Consider the following 13,399-nt stretch of genomic DNA (forward strand, 5'->3'; position numbering starts at 1 on the left):
CTGATGGAGAACCTGTTGTATTTGGTTCTTTTAAGAATCTGTTTAAGGTTTCTGCTTTAATTCTGCTCTAATATTGATCATCAATCTAATGTTAATTTTCTTCATTTTGCAGACTTTTTTAAAGATGACTGGGAGGGTAAGTTCTTTCTTTTTGTCTTCTGTCTCAGAGGGAAATAACACTACAACCCCTTCTGGTCATATCAGAGGGGGAAAGTAATGAATTACATTCCTTACAGTACTTGAGTACATTTTTCTCTGTAACGGTACTTTTTTGAGTAGAATTAAATCACAGTACTTTTACTTTTACTGGAGTTTATTTCTAATAAAGTTCTTTCATTTCACTGCAATAGTTTTAGTAACTGTAGCAGAGAAAAAATGAAAGGATTCAGTTCTGAAAGCCAATCAGGTCACAGCAGCGTCCTGCTCCACTAATGACTCAGATTCTGATTAGAGGCCAAACAAATACAGACTAGACTGAACAATAAGGAGCTTTCAGTGTTTCCAAACCTTTTACAACAGGATAAATAAAGATTTATAAAATAGTCACCTGTTCATGAAACACGTCAGCCGTGTCTTTCATTCTGTAGCAGTGTTTAAAGTGTAAACCTGCACTTTATAAGTGATTTAGTTTAACCCATTACCACACTGTGAACACTGAGTGCTGAAGAAGGAGGAGTTCCATGGATCAGAATATGGAAATAATACCTGTTACAGCCTGTAGATACACTGTGTACCTGACTTAGTCTCACAGTGTGTTCGTCATATTTACACAGTGAATATAATAAGAGTGAATACAGTTTCTCTACCAGAACTGATTCAGGATCTGCAGAACCGGCACTAGAATGAAGATCAGTTCCACAGAAACGTGATGGGATGCAGTGAAACACGTTTATAAATGAAATAATCCTTAAAGTTAAACTGATTATTTTTATTTAATTAAACAGGAACACAGGAAGTTTAAATGGGTCCTTTTCATGCTTCTTTGTTATTGTTTGTGTTTCCACACCAAAAACCAGTGAACATGTGATTTCAATGAGAGTGAGTGACAGAGAGCTCCCTAGCTTAGCCCAACACAAGCTAAGCTAGCACAGCTAATTGTTTTTAGCCTTGTTTTAGCTTTAAGCCTGGGCTGGCTGTCTATCTTTTTTTATCATTTTATTTTTCTAATTTAATTTAATATATATATATATATATATATATATATATATATGCATTTACTTTATTTTTTACTAGTAATTTTTTGAGTAACTAGTAGTGTTTTGGTAAAATGGGGTGTGAGGAGCTCTGGGAAATGCAGACTCTCAGTAATGGACAGGGATGGTTGGAGGCTGAGATTAAGGCACTGTCGCAATGTCAGACTCAGCTCCACGATCAGAAAACTCATCTTGAGACGGCCACCAGGCCTCCCATGTAACCAGAGCAGACAGTTTACCCAGACCTGTGAAAGGTCATGGGAAACGCGGTGCACCAAGCAATGGGGCAGCTGGAGCCTGAGCAACTTCCACCCCGAGCAGAGGTCACCTGAACCAGGCCAGACCTCTGAAACCTACAGCAGGGACTCTCAGGATAACCCCGCCCCCTCAGGAAGGTGGAGTCTGGGAACAACACCATAACAGAAGATGGTCTGGATCCTCACCACCACCACCACCTCAGCCTGACCTCACCACCAGCTACAGATTGAAGTGCTGGGCTCTCTCTCCTCACCGGCTCCTCACTCGACCACTGTCTAAGTAAATGGTTCCTCAGTCGTGTGGAACCTGAACTTGGCTCTAGCTAAATGTAAAACACAAGGATATTAGTGCAGTGATTGTGCACACAGGAGTGAAGGACGAGATCAAAAGAGCCTCGATTTAAAGACCATTTCACACCATTATAGCACTGCATGCAGGAACAAACAGCCAGAGCTGTAGTTTCTGGTCCTCTGCTGACTTTTAGGAGAGGAACATAGACTTTTATCAGACTCTGGGTCCTAAACAAGTGTCTGAAATGGTGGACTGAGGACACCTTTTCATCACTGAGAGGGACTGGACCTGAGTGACCACAGCTCTACCTTTTATTATTGAACCACGAGAAGAATGAAAAAAATAGAAGTAAACAAATTAAACAGCAACTAATCTGGTACTAACGGTTACTTCTCTATTCTCACTACAGTAACCAATCACAGTGCAGTACTACAGGAACTAAAGGAGTAATTAATGGAAGTTAGCTGAAGTCTGTAAACTCACTCATCACACCCTGACAAAGCTGAGTAGAAGGTTTAGAGCGGCTCTGCTGAATGTAAGAGCACTAGCTGACTAATCCAGCACTGTCAGTGATCTTATTAATGAACAGAACTGGATTTTATGATACTGACTGAACCCTGGCTCAGTTCAGACGGTCAGTCTCCCTGATTGAAACTGCTCCACAGAATCCTGATTATATCCACTCTGTACAGGAAGGGAAGAAGGGAGGAGGTCTAGCTGTTGTTTTTAGTATTTTAACCTCAAAAACATTTCATTTTGGACGGTTTCTTCTACTTAAAGGTCAGGAACCAGCCTTGCGGGAGGTTGTTTATCGTCCACCCAAATACTCCCCAGAATTGTCTGAACTGTTGTCCATCTGTGTGACTGACCATGAGAGGATTCTGGTGATTTCACTTTTCATGTTGATGAAGCCTCAGACAACAAGCTACTGAGTTCATGCAGCTATTGACCATATTTGACTTTACTAGTGCATAAATAATCCACACAGATTCATCATCACACTTTCGATTTAGTCGTGTCACCAGGTTTATTGATTAGCATGAATGAAATTTAAATATAATCCTCTCAGATCAGTGCAGTGTGATGTTTAGTGTCTCTGCTTCTGTTGAAATTAAAGACAGAGAAACAAAAATGAAGAAAAACTGTATTTTAACAGTATTTTAACACGTCAACAGCAGCTGGTTTTATAGCTCTACATTACAAATCTCCTCTACATGTTAAATCACCAGTGCAGGATATGCTCAGCAATTTACAGCAATTTGAACTGTAAGCTAAGATCTGTTCTAGATAGTGTTCCACCAGAAAGAACTCAATAGGAGACCTTAACCACAAAATTGCTGTGTAAAAATGAACAGATAAACCCACTGATTAGTGACTGCACTAAGCAGAACAGAAATGGAAGTGAAACTAATTATTCACTATGAAAATCTTAAAAACTGTATTTACATTTATAACAATGCAGCACAAACAGAGACAGACATGCTATTCAAAACTTATTAGTGACGACGGACACAAGCCAAGAGTTCCATTTTGAATAAAATAAATCGTCTATTAAATCCCACATTAACAGTGATTATATTACTGAGGCTTTGACAGCAAAATATAATGTTCTTTCATTAATTTTTAATACAAAAATGATTCGTATTTGGTCACATTTTTTCACTCCAAATGTACAAACAGTAGACTGTATTTTTATTCAACATCAAAACACTTTGAACTGTCTTAGAAAGAATAATGAGAAGGAACTTTGAAACGTTCCCGTGCAGCTAAATTCCTCCACCCACTGGATCTTATTACAACAGCATTTTGCAGCCTTGTGAGTACTTTAAAGAAGTATTTGGCAGCGTGTGAACATCCCCACAAGAACCTAGCACACCCTGGATCATGTATACAGCAACATCCATAATGCCTTGAGAGCTGCCCTCCAACCCCACTTTGGCCTTTCAGACCTTCTCTCTCTGTTCCTGTACCCAGCCTACAGACCCAGACTAAAGCAGACAAACCCTGTAAATAAACACATCAGACTCTGATCTCCAGACACTGGGAGTGTTATGCAGGACTGGTTATCATACACAGACTGGGATGTGTTTAAAGCTGCAGCCACACAAGAGGATTCTACTATAAACATAGAGGAGTATGATGAACGAGTGACTGGTAACATCAGCACCTGCACTGACACTGTAGTGACCACCATACAGGTCAGAAAATACCCACACCAGGATGAAGAGCCAGGTTAACAGCACCACAGGAAACACCCTCGCTCAGTGGAGTTCAGATCAGGGAGTGAAGTGGAGTACAGATCCGCAAAGTACAGACTGTGGAAAACAATGAGAGAGGAATAACAGCAGTATAAGGTCATCTGTGACCATTGTGGGTTTTTCTTTGTTTAACGGAAGGGTACCAACAGTTTTGTCCACGTGTGTATATTATTATAGAGTATCTGGGTGATGGGTCATTTTCAGCACAGCAGTGCAACTCACATGGTAGCAGTAGGTGCAGTGCCGGTCAGCTGCTGCAGCTTTGATGACATTTTTAAACATACCACAATCTTAATGTAACAGTCCAGTGTTACTTACCTTTTATTCTCAAAAACTGTGAATGTCTTCAACGTCACTAAATGGGCTTAACAGCTCAGTGTTGCTGTAAAGACAAATTCAGACTGAAAAGTAAATATGATGTGTGATTTTGTAAAGCTCATTATTTGTATTACAGTCTCTTATACTCTGAATTCATTTTGTTAATGTCCATTTTCTGAAACTTGTACAGCCAAAAAGCTTGTAGTTCTAGGAAAACATGGAGGTGGGCAGGTGTACCTCACCTCTACATGTATTAATGGGAATGACATTTTCGACGTGTCACCAAGGCTCTGTGTGCTGATTGGTGGAAGAATATACTGTGTACAGTGTCTTGTGAAAGCACTTAATTATGGTTTAAGATCTCTTAACCGATAATCAGGAACTCTTTAGTGTCTGTAAGTATTGATGGCCCAAATTAGTACTTTGTACAGCCACCTTTTGCTGCACTGATGGCTGCTGTATTAGCTCATCCCATCTAGCCGCTGGGGCTTTTGCCCCATTGTCAGGGCAAAGCTGCTCCAGCTGCTGCTAGTGGGATGATTTGTGTTGCTGTACAGTAATCTTCAATCAGGCTAGAGATTCTCAGGTGGACTGAGGTCTGGACTTTTACTAGTCCATTCCATTACATTTAGATTTTACCTTATGAACCTCTCAGCAGCATATTTAGGGTCATTGTCCTGCTGAAAGCTGAACCTCTGTCTGATTGTCAAATCTTTGTCAGGTTGTCCCTCAGTGTTTACTTTGCCCTGTATTTACTGTCATCCAGCTTCCCTTCAATCCTGACCAGTTTTCCATTCCATAATGAAAAGCATCCCCACAGCATGATGCAGCCACTGCTGTGCTTCAGTGTGAGAATGGTGCTCTCTGGGATGTGGGAAGTGTTGGGTTTGTGCCACACATAATGTTTCTCATGACAGCCACAAAGTTCTGGTTTAGTCTCATCTGACCAGAGAACCTTCGTCCATGTGGTTGGAGAGTCTACTGCAAGCTGTTTGGAGAACCGTGTTTTCTTATTGGAGTGTTCAGCTCAAAGTGGTCCTGTGGACAGATACTCATATCTCTGCTGTGGGTCTTTGCAGCTCCTTCAGTCTTATCTTTGCTGTCTTTGTTCAGAGTCTGATTAATAGCCTCCTGTCCTGTTATAGTAATTAATACCACAACATTTAATGATCAAATATTCCTGTGTAAATTAAACAAACAATTAGAATAGTTACATTAAAGGACCGTGGTATAAGATTATATTGTTATATGCTAACACACAGGCTAATTTATCAGGTATTTAATAACGTATTAATAATACTAGATATGGAGTGTAATAAGGTGTGTCCTGATGAGCGCAACACGATTCAGTTATATCCCACTATATTGATCATGTGTGAAATACTACATATATTGACTGTTGATATTTCACGATATTGATCATGTGTGAAATACTGCATTCATTGACTGTTGATTAATTAGTTTGTGAGGCAGATGAGGCAGTGTCTGTGATTAATTAGTTTGTGAGGCAGATGAGGCAGTGTCTGTGATTAATTAGTTTGTGAGGCAGATGAAGCAGTGTCTGTGATTAAATAGTTTAAGTATGTGCAGCAGCAGTATCATTAGGAGTTGCATGCAGGTGAGGCTTTCTGCACAGCAGTGGACAGCAGGAAGCTTCGTTGTGGTCAAACTGTCCAGAAGGCTGATCAAGGCAGATGAAGCAACAGCATCAGACCACGCAGGATGGGGAGTTGTTGAGCTCGGCAAAGAAAACACACAGTTACTTCTGTTAAGAGAGACTGATTACAACATACAGGGTTAGCAGAGAGCAGCAGAGACTCCAGCAGGTCTAGATATTACAGCCTAACTAAAAGAAAGAAACCAGAAGGGTAACAGAGTCATGAGGCTCCCTGAGATGTCAGCGCCCCTCCGCTCCACCATCAGCAAACCTGAGTGAGTGAGTGAGAGCAGCCAGACGACAGCACCAACACTCCTAGTTTACCATAATTCTCTATGACCATGAACCCCCAGATCTGTACCTTTTATCTAACAGGGAAACTAATCACCAAAGGCTCCACTAAACAAGTAGGTTTTTAGCCTAGACTTAAAGACTGGGGCTGTGTCTGAGTCCCGAACATTGGACTACTGGGACACTTGAGCCAACACTATAACCAACAACATAACATAATGGTGAGCCGGCACAGGAGCTGCACAGGGAACCACTTCAGAAAGAGCAGCAGCTTGGGAAGCCAGCACTGGAACATGAAATGATGCTGGTGTAGAAGCTACATAGGAAACCAGAGTTGGAGGAGCTTGGACGACCAAAACAGGAGCCTTGCATGGACACCGTTTTTTTTTACAGATGTACCTGATTAAAAATAGAAACTATTAAGTTTCAGCATTCAGTTAGCTAGTTTGTTGAAGTTACATGATATTCAGTCTTTTGTGTCTTACACAGTCCTCAATCTTAAGTTAAGGTACTCAATGGAAGCATATACAATGCAAATAATAGAGATCCTGTAACAGAGCCTTGTGGAACACCATAGCTTACTTCTGTTAGAACAGATCATTCACAAACCAATCGGTCAGGTAAGATCTGATCCAGGAAAGAGCTGTTCCTGTTACTCCTACAAGGCGTTCTAGTCTATCTAGTAAGATAGAGTGGTCTGTCGAATCAAATGCCGCACTGAGATTAAGCAGAACCAACAAAGAAACGTTTCCTTGGTCAGAGAATACTAAGACATTATTTACAATTTTCACTAGTGCTGTCTCTGTACTATGAATCCAGACTGAAATTTTTCATGTATGTGATTCCTGTGCAATCCTGCCTTCTGCCCGATGACAGCTGGGATAGGCTCCAGCACCCCACCGCGACCCAGAAGGATAAGCGGTTTAGATGATGGATGGATGGATGATTCCTAGGCAAATATGAACCGTGTTGTTGTGTCACAGCTTTTTACAAAATTGTTGATAGAAAGGGAGGATTTGAGAGGTCTATAATTTGAGAGCTTGCAGGGATCAAGATTAGGTTAGGAGGTGAAATTGCTGCTGTTTTAAGAGCTTTTGGAATATAGCCAAGGCTAAGAGAGGAGTTTCTGATTGACAGAAGAGGCTTAATTATTTCTGGCAAAATGTCTTTGAGTAAACTTGTAGGAATTGGATCTAATATGCAAGTATAACATTTTGAGGAGAAAATAATTTTAACCAGCGTTGTTGAAGTAAGGTGAGAGTTTCCAACCTCTGTGCAGTCGTTACAATGTTCTTAAGATCTGGATTGGCTTTGTAGGGCAGCAGGTTTGTAGAGGTTAACAGTACGTTTTGAATTTTTGATGAACGTACATTACGACTAAAGCAAATTTGATATGAGATTAGGTAATGGTCTGAGACTGCTGTGCTCTGGGGGAGAATGGCTGAATGACCTATGTTTAAACTAAATTTCAGAGTGTAATTAACAATAAAAATTCATCGTTCATAGCTCTGTTTCTGAGAAATGTGTTTTTCCTTGTTTTGCTTTCGTTTCTTTCATTTTGTCCATTTTTGCAGCCAACCAGAGCTTCACTTGGCGGGTCTTTGATATGTTTGACCTCATTTACATGTGAAATCTGATTTGCTCTTGCCTAGAACACAGGTGAAAGTGCTGCAGTGTTTATTAGACACTGGCACGGTAATCACCACCATGGTGACTTTATGAATAGCTCTTATTTACTGTGCCACTCATTTTGTAGTGTAGCACTGTTACCACCCGTGTTGCGATATCACTGTTGACATAAAGCACACAGCTGCACAGCCAAACACCTTGTCTTCTCTTCACTGTCTATACCAATTTTATATTATTAGATAATAACGGTACAAAATAGACAGATAGTTGTGTCGTGCCGTGACATGGGTTTAAAAGCCAAAAGGAAAAAAATGCATTTAGATTTTGTGAATAAAACCTTAAAAGTCTTTAAGAAACAGTTGTAACACATTAACTACTTACATGGCCAGGATCACATTTTCATTCCACACGTCTGTAACTGAAGAGTACCTTGGGAAATATGAACTGTGCGGAGCTGGAGGACCAACACTGTTTTACACTAGAACACAGAAACTGGACCTCTGAGATGCACAGGGATGTTTGATAGACTGATAAGAATACATTTGTAATTGAGAGTATTTGGATGATGAGAAGAAGAAAATAATAAACCAATTCTAAGACTGAACTTTGGAGGTGTGTCTACAGATTCTTTGAGAAACTGAAAGTGAGTCTCCTCAAAAGAAGGACAGACAGAATAAAGTAAAAATCTGATACTATATGTAGTTGTTGAGGCTTCTGTGGAGTTTCCTGTTCAATATATGTTTATATATCTTTCTAATATTTATCAAATGAGGTCTGGGATTTTAAGGGTTAACAAAAAGGGCAACAGTGAACTTTTATATCTGAAAAATATGATTTTGTGGTGAAGATGACGGATTTAATACTGACTAACGGAGAAGACAAAGTAAGAAAAGTAACCAGCGAGATCTGAGCTTTAACAGTACAGGTTCAGTATAAGGCAGGCAGCAGCCCTCTGCTGTCCTTTTTACTGATGCCTTATAACTGTCATAAATAAACAAGACAGAAATTGTATTCATTGAGGACAATGTCTGAGCACAGCATGTGAAACTGAATATACAGTTAACTTAGATGTGGTTCAGTAAAGTCCTGAGTGTACAGACCCAGCAGTGGTGAGATAAGGAGAGACCACTGAGCTGATCACTGCCAGTTTTAGGGAAAGCTAAGAGTGGTTTGTGTTCATGTGTCTGTACTGGTGTCAGATATTTACTACTTTCTCTAAACAAGAAATGAAGCCTTATATCAAACTCTTTACAAGTTGAAATACATTCAAATATCAATACATAACAATGATCACATTTCCACACTCATTAATCTGATCAGACAAATTTAATGTTCTTTATATTTACTGCTGTACGGAGCCCCACTGGTGACCTCCTGTATAAATTAAAAAATAATGCGTGGCCACGCCTTATTAAGGCATGGGAACGAGATCACGGCTTACTAAGTCGTGGCCACGCATTAGGATCTCGTTCCCACGCTTAACTAAGTCGTGGCCACGCATTATTTTTATTTATACAGGATGTCACAAGCGGGGCTCCGTACTGCTGCTCTTTACTAATGTTTATTTTTTTTGTTGTAGTGAGATCTAATGCTTCTATCGAAATTCCTCCAACTCTGGGTAAGTCACATTTCATTTCTAGCTCTTGATCAGTACCTTACCTCAGTACATAATAATCACTAATTAATCAGATTAATTAATACAAAATGTGTGTGTGTATATATATATATATACCTTGCAAAACCAGTCGTATCGTAATGTTAGTGTAGCTTTACAGTCGTATCCTAATGTTAGTATAGCTTTACAGCCGTATCCTAATGTTAGCGTAGCTTTACAGTCGTATCCTAATGTTAGTATAGCTTTACAGTCGTATCCTAATGTTATCCTAATGTTATCCTAATGTTAGCGTAGCTTTACAGTCGTATCCTAATGTTAGTATAGCTTTACAGTCGTATCCTAATGTTATCCTAATGTTAGCGTAGATTTACAGTCGTATCCTAATGTTAGTATAGCTTTACAGTCGTATCCCAATGTTATCCTAATGTTAGCATAGCTTTACAGTCGTATCCTAATGTTAGTATAGCTTTACAGTCGTATCCCAATGTTATCCTAATGTTAACGTAGCTTTACAGTCGTATCCTAATGTTAGCGTAGCTTTACAGTCGTATACTAATGTTAGTGTAGCTTTACAGTCGTATCCTAATGTTATCCTAATGTTAGCGTAGATTTACAGTCGTATCCTAATGTTAGTATAGCTTTACAGTCGTATCCCAATGTTATCCTAATGTTAGCATAGCTTTACAGTCGTATCCTAATGTTAACGTAGCTTTACAGTCGTATCCTAATGTTAGCGTAGCTTTACAGTCGTATACTGTTAATGTAGCTTTACAGTCGTATCCTAATGTTAGCGTAGCTTTACAGTCGTATCCTAATGTTAGTGTAGCTTTACAGTCGTATCCTAATGTTAGTGTAGCTTTACAGCCGTATCCTAATGTTAGCGTAGCTTTACAGTCGTATCCTAATGTTATCCTAATGTTAGCGTAGCTTTACAGTCGTATCCTAATGTTAACGTAGCTTTACAGTCGTATCCTAATGTTAACGTAGCTTTACAGTCGTATCCTAATGTTAGCGTAGCTTTACAGTCGTATACTAATGTTAGTGTAGCTTTACAGTCGTATCCTAATGTTAGCGTAGCTTTACAGTCGTATCCTAATGTTAGTATAGCTTTACAGTCGTATCCCAATGTTATCCTAATGTTAGCGTAGCTTTACAGTCGTATCCTAATGTTGGTATACCTTTACAGTCGTATACTGTTAGTGTAGCTTTACAGTCGTATCCTAATGTTAGCGTAGCTTTACAGTCGTATCCTAATGTTAGTGTAGCTTTACAGTCGTATCCTAATGTTAGTGTAGCTTTACAGCCGTATCCTAATGTTAGCGTAGCTTTACAGTCGTATCCTAATGTTAGCGTAGCTTTACAGTCGTATCCTAATGTTAGTATAGCTTTACAGTCGTATCCTAATGTTATCCTAATGTTAGCGTAGATTTACAGTCGTATCCTAATGTTAGTATAGCTTTACAGTCGTATCCCAATGTTATCCTAATGTTAGCGTAGCTTTACAGTCGTATCCTAATGTTAACGTAGCTTTACAGTCGTATCCTATGTTAGCGTAGCTTTACAGTCGTATACTAATGTTAGTGTAGCTTTACAGTCGTATCCTAATGTTAGCGTAGCTTTACAGTCGTATCCTAATGTTAGTATAGCTTTACAGTCGTATCCCAATGTTATCCTAATGTTAGCGTAGCTTTACAGTCGTATCCTAATGTTGGTATATCCTTTACAGTCGTATCCTAATGTTAGTGTAGCTTTACAGTCGTATCCTAATGTTAGTATAGCTTTACAGTCGTATCCTAATGTTAGTGTAGCTTTACAGTCGTATACTAATGTTAGTGTAGCTTTACAGTCGTATCCTAATGTTAGTGTAGCTTTACTGTCGTATTCTAATGTTAGTATAGCTTTACAGTCGTATCCTGTTAGTATAGCTTTACAGTCATATCCCAATGTTATCCTAATGTTAGCGTAGCTTTACAGTCGTATCCTAATGTTAACGTAGCTTTACAGTCGTATCCTAATGTTAGCGTAGCTTTACAGTCGTATACTAATGTTAGTGTAGCTTTACAGTCGTATCCTAATGTTAGTGTAGCTTTACAGTCGTATCCTAATGTTAGCGTAGCTTTACAGTCGTATCCTAATGTTAGTATAGCTTTACAGTCGTATCCCAATGTTATCCTAATGTTAGCGTAGCTTTACAGTCGTATCCTAATGTTGGTATACCTTTACAGTCGTATCCTAATGTTAGTGTAGCTTTACAGTCGTATCCTAATGTTAGTATAGCTTTACAGTCGTATCCTAATGTTAGTGTAGCTTTACTGTCGTACTCTAATGTTAGTATAGCTTTACAGTCGTATCCTAATGTTAGTATAGCTTTACAGTCGTATCCTAATGTTAGTATAGCTTTACTGTCGTATCCTAATGTTAGTATAGCTTTACAGTCGTATCCTAATGTTAGTTTAGCTTTACAGTCGTATCCTAATGTAAGTATAGCTTTACAGTTGTATCCTAATGTTAGTTTAGCTTTACAGTCGTATCCTAATGTAAGTATAGCTTTACAGTTGTATCCTAATGTTAGTATAGCTTTACAGTCGTATACTAATGTTAGTATAGCTTTACAGTCATATCCCAATGTTAGTATAGATTTACAGTCGTATCATAATGTTAGTGTAGCTTTACAGTCATAAACTATCCTTTAATAAACAAATGTGACTTTTTTTATTTTTAGGAAGATGGAACACAAAAAAATGTCTCTGCACCTAATCTGGGTACGTCTCCTCTCTTTCTTGAAAATCATAGTTTGGTGCTGTTCCATGGTTAAATCACTGAAGACTTACTATTTCAAATTTGCTTAATACTTTGAGTAAATAATGTAATTTTTGATGTCATATTGTAATTGTACAGTTCCATAATGTAACTGTAAGCTCATTTAACGAATCTCAACTTTGAGACCAGAGTTGTGGGAGATGGACAAAAGTGATGTTTGGACTCATAAAATGCTTCATAATTTTTATTAAATGACATTTTTAGTAATTATTATTTTTTTTTTATGTCAATAACACTAAATAGTCATCAAGCATCATATGACAAATTTTAAAATAAATCCAGAATTTCACTGCTAGGACTTAACATTGTTCATAGTTGCTGAAACACCAACAAACACATGCACAATCGGATTTTCTGTTAATGATCTGTTAGAACACTAATCTGTTAAAGACATTATTAAAGGCATCTGTATAAATACATTGTTTCTGTCCTTTGGATTTTACAGTCATATACTAATATTAGCATAGCTTTACAGTCGTATTCTAATATTAGCATAGCTTTACAGTCAAATACCAATGTTAGCATTGTTTTAGTCATCATAATGTAAGTGTATTTTTACAGTCATATTCTATTATACTAAACTAATATTTGTTTTTGGTTTCTCAGATATTAGCTGTGCTGGATCTGTTTTCCAGAATGCTGTCTGATGTGGTAGCTGTGTAGATCTAATGAATGAAATTAAAAGCACATTGTGGTAATAAATGTTATGCTCTTTTGCCAGTTACATGTGAGTCCTGCCATAATAAATGTTTCTGATTTATGAACAGCTAAAAATGAGCAAACACAACACCATAAATGATCACTGATAATTAAAATCTCCCATGAAAATTGAATTTGCTTGTTTGTTTTTTTTTGCTTTTTGGCACTTGTAAGGCAAAAATTGTGTGTATGTGACAATGTTGTGCTCATCTGTGCACTGATCATGTAACAGTAGCAAATGCTCTGAGGTATAATGAATGCCTCATTAAGAATACCATTTCAGTGCAGGCCTTGAATATTATACTCTAAGGGAGGGACGGTTTCTTTGGGTTACCCTAGGGGAGGGAGGGTCTCTCTGTTCTATTCTGAG

At 38.5% G+C, this 13,399-nt stretch overlaps 1 long non-coding RNA gene across 1 annotated transcript; it reads left to right on the top strand.

The window, feature by feature from the left end:
* Positions 1–95: 95 nt before the first annotated feature.
* Positions 96–13,163, top strand: LOC118801030. The gene is made up of 4 exons (XR_005006435.1): positions 96–136; positions 9,475–9,513; positions 12,233–12,272; positions 12,937–13,163. It is a non-coding gene; the product is annotated as an uncharacterized LOC118801030 (long non-coding RNA).
* Positions 13,164–13,399: the final 236 nt, after the last annotated feature.

This window comes from Colossoma macropomum, unplaced genomic scaffold (assembly GCF_904425465.1).
Source record: "Colossoma macropomum unplaced genomic scaffold, Colossoma_macropomum, whole genome shotgun sequence".
Taxonomy (NCBI): Eukaryota; Metazoa; Chordata; class Actinopteri; order Characiformes; family Serrasalmidae; genus Colossoma; species Colossoma macropomum.